At 42.0% G+C, this 9,404-nt stretch overlaps 1 pseudogene; it reads right to left on the bottom strand.

The window, feature by feature from the left end:
• Positions 1–8,233: 8,233 nt before the first annotated feature.
• LOC123953447 lies at positions 8,234–8,758 on the bottom strand (annotated as a pseudogene).
• Positions 8,759–9,404: the final 646 nt, after the last annotated feature.

Below are 9,404 nucleotides of genomic sequence, written 5' to 3'. Positions count from 1 at the left end.
CTTGGCATTAAGCAAACAACTGCTTTTTTGTTCTCTCCTCAAATTATTTGTCCAAACAAAAGGCAACTGTCATGGGGAGAAAAGTACAATTTTTCCAGCGTTTTCCCCTTCCCGCACCCCTTCTCACAGCACGCTTTCTGACTCCGTGCATTTCCACGGCCCAGTGTCAGATTTCCAGCCCTCAGAAACGCAGAGTTTGCTGTTCCTGAATGTGACAGCCACCTTCCGCCTTGCTCAGACCGGCTGACCCAACACGGCCCTGGAGCTCAAGGCAAATTTCACAGGTGGCCCTTCCGGCTTCCAAATCCCAAAGGGCTCCCCAAGCCTGTAAATCATGAATCCAGAGCCATTCCCTCGGAGACTGAAAGTTTGGATAAACAGGGAATCGTAGAAGAAAGAAGCCTGTTTGCCCTCAAACTCCCACTTCTTCAGAAAGTTTGAGTTAGATCTTCTGCCTCACAAAGGATTGCTATTTAATTACAAGTCATCCTTTAGAAAAGACATGGCTTATCACTATGTATCTCATTAGAATATGGTAAAATATGCTAAACAATGTAACTAAATGATATAGAATTTAATCTTCCAAGGCTCATTGGGATTAGGCCATGTCCTTATCTACCCAGCACACTCCTGACTCTCCTTCAAGACTTGGGGCAAGTGTCACCTTCCTGGTGGGGACTTCCCGTGCCCCCTGACCCAGAGCTGCCCTCACCCACCCCTGCAGAATTAGGGCCACCTCATCTGTGCTCCCCTAACTTTCTCAGCACTGGCAGGTCGCAATGTTTATACTTTTTGTTCCGAAATAATTCTAGACTTCTAGAAAAGTTGCAATAAGAGCATAAAGAATTTCTTAATCTTTTTCTCATCACTCCCCAAGAGCCTTTTAGGTATTTTTTCGCCCTAATTGCTTTCTGCCATGAAATTTTAATACCACAGATAATAAATATCTGTTTATGGCCTCTATGTATATCTGAACTTTACATGGAAAAAGAGTAAGATTTTTTGGCCTCCAAGAACAATTTTTATTTCTTTGAGTGCAATATTGCTTCATGGAGAAGGCAGGCGCTATAACCTTTAACCAGATTCCTCAAATGCTAATATTTTCTCATATTTGCTTTATTTCTCTCTCTCTAAAAGTATGTGTGTGCCAGTCACACATGTATACACATTTGTTTAGACAGGTACACATGTATGCAGATACATGCATGTATATATATATTTTTTCTGAACTGTTTGAGAGTAAGTTGTGGACACGTTGCCTAAATATTTTAGAAAGCATTTCTTATAAACAAAGACTTTTTTTCTTTCATTTTTATTTATTTTTTTTTAAAGATTTTATTTATTTATTTGACAGAGAGAGATACAAGTAGGCAGAGGCAGGCAGAGAGAGTGAGAGGGAAGCAGGCTCCCTGCCGAGCAGAGAACCCGATGCGGGACTCGATCCCAGGACCCTGAGATCATGACCTGAGCCGAAGGCAGCGGCTTAAACCACTGAGCCACCCAGGCGCCCCTTTTCTTGCATTTTTAAAGAAGATTTTATTTATCTATTTGTCAGAGAGACGGAGCACAAGCAGGAGTGGTAGGCAGAGGGAGAAGCAGTCTTCTTGCTGAGCAAGAAGCCTGATGCAGGACTCGATCACAGGACCCTGACATCCAGGACCTGAGCTGAAGGCAGACACAACCAGCCGAGCCACCCAGGGTCCCTTCTCTTTGCATTTCCTTCCTTCCTCTTTCTTTCTTTCAAAATTTCATTTATTTGTTTGAGAGAGAGTGAGAGAGAGAGCATGAGAGGGGAGAGGGTCAGAGGGAGAAGCAAACTCCCTGCTGAGCAAGGAGCCCGATGTGGGACTCGATCCCAGGACCTTGGCATCATGACCTGCGCCAAAGGCAGTTGCTTAACCAATTTAAACACCCACGCGCCCCTTCTCTTTGCAGTTTTACAAAATTTTTATAAAAACACTTCCATCTTTTCCACATGGCTGTAAGTTTCTCGAGGTTGGGAACCTGTGTCTTAGCGATCTTTGGAGACTGAATACCAGAACGGGGCCTGGCACGTTGAAGGAGCAATTAAAAAATAATACATTTCATTAGGATATAGGACATGCCATGCATTTCTATATAATGTATATATACTAAAGATTGTGATAAGTCTCTTGCTTATGACAGTTTCTTTCAATATAAAATATATAATATGAAATATATGTTATACAAAATAACACGACAATACATTTTTAATTACAAATGAATGGAAATCTCAGGGTCTGTGGTATTGACTTCTGCCACAAAGTATTCTATAGTTTCAGAAGCTGGAAGTTTACAGTCTTTGGCATTTGCTTGAAACCCAGTAAATAAAACAAGAAACCTCTCGCTTGATGTCAGTTTCAAGAAACAAGAAAGATATTCTGAGTTGGTAGAAGTTGGCGTTCACTATTCCAGTCGCGACAGTTATGCTGCTCTTTGGGAGGCTGTATAATACAGTAACTCAAACACTTTCTTGCCTTCTTGCATTTACTCTCAAAGATTTATTAGCAACTTGGCATTTGACAAGCATTTATTAGAGGCTCCTGACTTCTATTTTTTATTTTCTGTGTGCTAGAAAAAAGTTACTGAAGCCATATTTGCCTTGTTTTCCTTAATTGTGGAAATGACTGTTAACACAGTGCATCCTGGGCATTGGTTAATATGTCATTGGTTAATATGGTACTCAAAGAAAGTGTTCCCAATGCATGCATCCGTCGAATGTTTTGTTTCCAGAAAACACAGAGAGTTTTTACTGCTCAAAAATAAGAAAAAGAACCTAGTTAAAAAGGGGCAAAAATTTTAACCGACACTTCACAAGTTTTAAAAATAGCTAATAAGCCCATTAAAAGAGCTTCAGCATCATTAGATATCAGAGACTGAAAATATAAACCACAGCGAAGACTACTATACACCTGTTAGAAGAGCTCAAATTAAAGACATTGATAGTACCAAGTACTGTTGAGGATATGCAGCGACTAGAACTCTCATCTGTTCTTGACAAGAATGTAAGACAGTACAACCACTTGGAAAAACCCTTCATTCGTTTCTTATAAAGTTAAATATACACTAACCATATGCCCCAGAAATTGCACTCCTAGGTGTTTACCCATGCGAAATAAAAACATTTGTCCACACAAAGACTTTACAAGAATGTTTATAGTCCTTTTACTCCTGAGAACCCAAACCTGGAAGCAATCTAGATGTTTATTAATGGATAAAGGAATTGGAGTATGTCCGTACAATGGAATACTGGTCATTAACAAGAAAGGAACATATTGCTAAGACTATTGGTACATGTGGCAGAATGGAAGACCCTCAAAAACATTACGCTGAGTAAAAAAACCCAGACACAAAAAAGTTCACACTGCCTGGTTCTGCTTATGTAAGACCCGAGAATCTATTAATCAAATCAAGAATGACAGAATTGGGGGCACCTGGGTGGCTCAGTGGGTTAAAGCCTCTGCCTTCGGCTCAGGTCATGATCTCAGGGTCCTGGGATCGAGCCCCGCATCAGGCTTTCCGCTCAGCGGGGAGCCTGCTTCCCTCCCTCTCTCTTTCTGCCTGCCTCTCTGCCTACTTGTGATCTCTGTCAAATAAAATTAAAAAAAACAAAAAGAATGACAGAATTGGTGGCTACCTTGGGCTAGGTTCTGGGGAAGGGATATAGGACTGGTGCAGAGGGGCACAAGGAAGCATTCTGGTTTGGTGGAAATGTTCCATATCTTGAACAAGTTGTGTTTTTTCAGGTGCATGCAAAAGTGGGTACATGTTATTGTATGTTAGTTGCACCTCGGTGAAGTTGATTTTTAAAAAAGCATATCATCATGATATTGAGGGCAAACCTGTACCTTCAAACTCTAGAACTCTCCTTTGTGACTCTGCCATCAGGGGTTGGCACGGGCACCATAGACCATCCTGAACAGACACTGACACTTCAAGCCCCATTGAATTCACCAGCCTGAAGACCTAGTGGCAGAATTGTTTGTGTTGTGGCCCGAATCAGCTTCTCTCGCTTGGGACTCCCTTGAGGATAGTAACCTTATGCATTACTTAGCAACAGGGTCAGAGGCGTACATCCATACCTCGTATACGATGCCTTCAAACTCCTGTGAGATCCAAGCCAAACTTGTTCTTAGTGGTGAGTTATGCAAGGCATAATGAGTTTTATTTCACTTTGGAAGACATACTTTGATATTATACAGACATATCAACTTCTAGAAATGTCTGTCAGATTCCTTAGTTTCCAGTGGATGTATTTCCCGAACTTTGTTACACATAGGATTATCTTGAGTTCAGAAGCAACATCCAGTTATTCTTGAAAGGTCCAGATATTTCACTTTTTCTAGTATTAAATTATCTTAGCCTTCTTTCCTGTTTGTCACAATGCTTACCACTCCTAATTATTTCTTAGATTTGTTAGGTTCCCTTTGCCTATCCCCTGTTGGCTCTTAAGTTCATGATCCCCTGCTTTATTTATTAATTTTTTAATTTTATTTTTTTTATTTGTTTATTTACAGCATAACAGTGTTCATTGTTTTGGCATCACACCCAGTGCTCCATGCAGTACGTGCCCTCCCTATTACCCACCACCTGGTTCCTCAACCTCCCACCCCACCCCACCCCCGCCCCTTCAAAACCCTCTGGTTGTTTTTCAGAGTCCATAGTCTCTCATGGTTCATCTCCCCTTCCAGTTTCCCTCAACTCCCTCTCCTCTCCATCTCCCCATGTCCTCCATGTTATTTGTTATGCTCCACAAATAAGTGAGACCATATGATACTTGACTCTCTCTGCTTGACTTATTTCGCTCAGCATAATCTCTTCCAGTCCTGTCCATGTTGCTACAAAAGTTGGGTATTCATCCTTTCTGATGCAGGCATAATACTCCATTGTGTATATGTACCACATCTTCCTTATCCATTCATCCATTGAAGGGCATCTTGGTTCTTTCCACAGTTTGGCGACCGTAGCCATTGCTGCAATAAACATTGGGGTACAGATGGCCCTTCTTTTCACTCCATCTGTATCTTTGGGGTAAATACCCAGCAGTGCAATTGCAGGGTCATAGGGAAGCTCTATTCTTAATTTCTTCAGGAATCTCCACACTGTTCTCCAAAGTGGCTGCACTAACTTGCATTCCCACCAACAGTGGAAGAGGGTTCCCCTTTCTCCACATCCTCTCCAACACACGTTGTTTCCTGTCTTGCTAATTTTGGCCATTCTAACTGGTGTCAGGTGGTATCTCAATGTGGTTTTAATTTGAATCTCCCTGATGGCTAGTGATGATGGACATTTTTTCATGTGTCTGATAGCCATTTGTATGTCTTCGTTGGAGAAGTGTCTGTTCATATCTTCTGCCCATTTTTCGATATGATTATCTGTTTTGTGTGTGTTGAGTTTGAGAAGTTCTTTATAGATCCTGGATATCAACCTTTTGTCTGTACTGTCATTTGCAAATATCTTCTCCCATTCCGTGGGTTGCCTTTTTGTTTTGTTGACTGTTTCCTTTGCTGTGCAGAAGCTTTTGATCTTGATGAAGTCCCAAAAGTTCATTTTTGCTTTTGTTTCCTTTGCCTTTGGAGACATATCTTGAAAGAAGTTGCTGTGGCTGATATCGAAGAGGTTACCGCCTATGTTCTCCTCTAGAATTCTGATGGATTCCTATCTCATGTTGAGGTCCTTTATCCATTTCGAGTTTATCTTTGTGTATGGTGTAAGAGAATGGTCGAGTTTCACTCTTCTACATATCGCTGTCCAGTTTTCCCAGCACCATTTATTGAAGAGACTGTCTTTTTTCCATTGTATATTTTTTCCTGTTTTGTCGAAGATTATTTCACCATAGAGTTGAGGGTCCATATCTGGGCTCTCTACTATATTCCACTGGTCTATGTGTCTGTTTTTATGCCAGTACCACGCTGTCTTGGTGATCACAGCTTTGTAGTAAAGCTTGAAATCGGGTAACGCGATGCCGCCAGTTTTGTTTTTGTTTTTCAACATTTCCTTAGCAATTCGGGGTCTCTTCTGATTCCATACAAATTTTAGGATTATTTGCTCCAGCTCTTTGAAAAATACCAGTGGAATTTTGATCGGAATGGCATTAAAAGTATAGATTGCTCTAGGCAGTATAGACATTTTAACGATGTTTATTCTTCCAATCCAAGAGCATGAATCGGTCTTCCATCTTTTTGTGTCTTCTTCAATTTCTTTCATGAGTGTTCTGTAGTTCCTCGAGTACAGGTCCTTTACCTCTTTGGTTAGGTTTATTCCCAGGTATCTTATGGTTCTTGGTGCTATAGTAAATGGAATCGATTCTCTAATTTCCCTTTCTGTATTTTCATTGTTAGTGTATAAGAAAGCCACTGATTTCTGTACATTGACTTTGTATCCTGCCACGTTACTGAATTGCTGTATGAGTTCTAGTAGTTTGGGGGTGGAGTCTTTGGGGTTTTCCATATAAAGAATCATGTCATCTGCGAAGAGAGAGAGTTTGACTTCTTCCTTGCCAATTTGGATACCTTTTATTTCTCTTTGTTGTCTGATTGCCGTTGCTAGAACTTCTAATACTATGTTGAACAAGAGTGGTGAGAGTGGGCATCCTTGTCGTGTTCCTGATCTCAACGGGAAGGCTGCAAGCTTTTTCCCATTGAGGATGATATTTGCTGTGGGTCTTTCATAGATAGATTTTAGGAAGTTCAGGAATGTTCCCTCCATCCCTATACTTCGAAGCGTTTTCATCAGGAACGGATGCTGGATTTTGTCAAATGCTTTTTCTGCATCAATTGAGAGGACTATATGGTTCTTCTCTCTTCTCTTATTGATTTGTTCTATCACATTGATTGACTTGTGAATGTTGAACCAACCTTGCAATCCAGGGATGAATCCCACCTGGTCATGGTGGATAATCTTTTTAATGTGCTGCTGGATCCTGTTTGCTAGGATCTTGTTGAGAATCTTTGCATCCATATTCATCAGTGATATGGGTCTGAAATTCTCCTTTTTGGTAGGGTCTTTGCCTGGTTTGGGGATCAGGGCAATGCTGGCATCAGCTTTAAACCCTTGATCAACTCTTGGCAGGGCCAAAGCCCGAGAGAGCTCCTATATCTCCTGATATAGGAGAACAAATGCCTTTCAAAGCAGAAAATTTTGCCTCCATTTCCCAAACCAGTCAAACCTTCCAGTAGTGGTTCTTTAAGCTCCCTGTCAATATGGAGAGTAAGTCATTCAACAAGAGAGAGACCAAGACTAACTGTTCTGGAATGAAAACCTTTGGTCAGCCTTTAAGCAAGACCAAGGTAACAGCTCTCCAAGAGTATGCCCTATGGTCATGAATGGCTCTCCCTAAAGTACTTTATGGCCTGGTAGCCCAGAGTCTTTCATCTCTGTGCCTGACTTGGGACCTCTCCTAGCCCAGAATCTTGTCCACCTCTTAATACCCCCACCTGCTCAACCCAGCTGAGCACTAGTAGAAGAGGCCCCCCAAGATAATAGGTGAATTTTCATGGTGGAGGTAATGATTTTAAAATATATCCAAAAATTCTTCAACAAGTCTTATCTTAAAAGGTGGAGCCTAATTTTTCTCCCCTTGAATATAGGCTTGAAAGATCAATTACTTTCCAAAAAAATCAAATGTGGTAGAAGTGACGGTCTGTGACTTCAAGGCTTGGGTCATAAGAAACATGGTGGCTTCCTCCTTGTTCTTGCATTTGGACTGCTCACTTGAGACAAGCCAGACCCCATGCTGTGAGTTCATTCAAGCAGCTTGTAGAGAAGGTCATAGGAAGGAGAACTGAGGTCTCCTATCAACAGCCGTGTAAGTGAACTATCTTGGATGTGAATCCTTCAGGGTTAATAAAGCCTTCAGATAACTGCAACCCCAGCCCAAATCTTAACTACACACATCACTGGAAACCTTGAGCAAAGCTGTTCCAAATTCCCAACCTATACAAATTACAGAAGACGCTGTGTTCATTGTTGATTTAAGCCACTTGGGTTTGGGGCTAATTGGTTTTTGTTATTGTTGTTGTTGTTTGTTTATTTGTTGGGGGTTGTTTTGCTGCAAAAATCTTTCTTGTTTCCATTTGGTCCTAGGCTTGGGAGAGGGCTCCAGGGTGGTTAAAAAGGTTCCTAGTGGCTTCAAAGAGAGTCTCAGGCTCAAGACCTGGCACCAGGAGGATACCAGAGGGGCCCCTCAAAGGACGTTGGGCTTCAGAGTCTCTTAGTCTTGCTTGAAGGTGAGCCCTTCAAAGAGATACTCACCCAACCCAGTCTGGGAGCAGCCAGCCTGCAGAGGTGAGTCAGGTAGTCTCTATCTTCTTGATGAGTTTCACCTCCTTATCTAGGAAATGGCTCTCCAGGAAGTCACAGAGATGGCGGTCTCCATGGGTGGATCTCAGGGCATGCAGAACTGAAAGGGCCTGGTTCAGGTTTATCTCCAGAACTAGGCAGTTGGCATGGTGTCCAGGGATTTACCCCACTAGTCTTTGGATGGCTTCTGCACATCCTGGAAGGGGACATGGCCACTGCTCTGGTCTTGCATCTTCAAGATACACTTAGTGCCCTTGTGCTTCTCCTCAGCCAACTAGCAGAAGAGGGGCTCATGCCCTCCAGCGCCACATTGTCGCAATCGAAATAGAAGCCTAGAGAGAGATAGGGGTAGGATGCCAGCAGAAACATGTTGACCAGGCAGCTGACAGTGGCATCCACTTCCATGGAATAATTCTGATGAATCTGGGAGCTCATGGTGGATTGGTAATAAGGAGCTAAGCTCAAAATAGGGTGTTGATGGGTTCCAGAGGCAGAAGGTGGCTGAGAAGATGGCCCCTAAAGTTGTGACTGGAAACAATGTTGGAGGATGGTTGGAGGCTGATAAAAGGGGTGTTCCTGGGTCTGTTCTGTTCAAACACTGCTGCAGATCTGTGGACTGCCAAGTGCTCCTGGTTTGGGGCTAATTTGTTACATGGTGACTGATAACTAATACAGGGACTTGGCAACAACCTCTTTTGCTGTCCATGCTATTACTCATGCTGGTTGTGGGAATTATGAGCCAGACGAGACGAAATAATTTATAATAGGTCATTGGTAAAACATTTTGGGAAGTCTGACCTCTCCTCATACCACACCTCCCCATAAACTGTGGCAGTCCCACTGTGTAATTGGGCTGTTGGTACCGCTAGATTTGTAGGAACATTTCAATTTTTAAGAAATGTTCAAACTTACAAAGAAATATCTCACAAATATTTTTTTGTAATTTCTTCCTGACAGCTCTTTGGAGCAGGCAGAATAACTTTTATTTACTCCAATTTAGACAAGAGAAAACTCGGGCCCAGAGTTTCAAGTGACCAATGAATGACAAAGTCAATATTTGAATGGAAGTCTCTCCGATTCTA

Source organism: Meles meles, chromosome 11, assembly GCF_922984935.1.
Source record: "Meles meles chromosome 11, mMelMel3.1 paternal haplotype, whole genome shotgun sequence".
In the NCBI taxonomy this organism is placed as follows: Eukaryota; Metazoa; Chordata; class Mammalia; order Carnivora; family Mustelidae; genus Meles; species Meles meles.
Note: the sequence above shows the minus strand (reverse complement) of the source record. Positions and strands in the feature narration are given on the sequence as shown.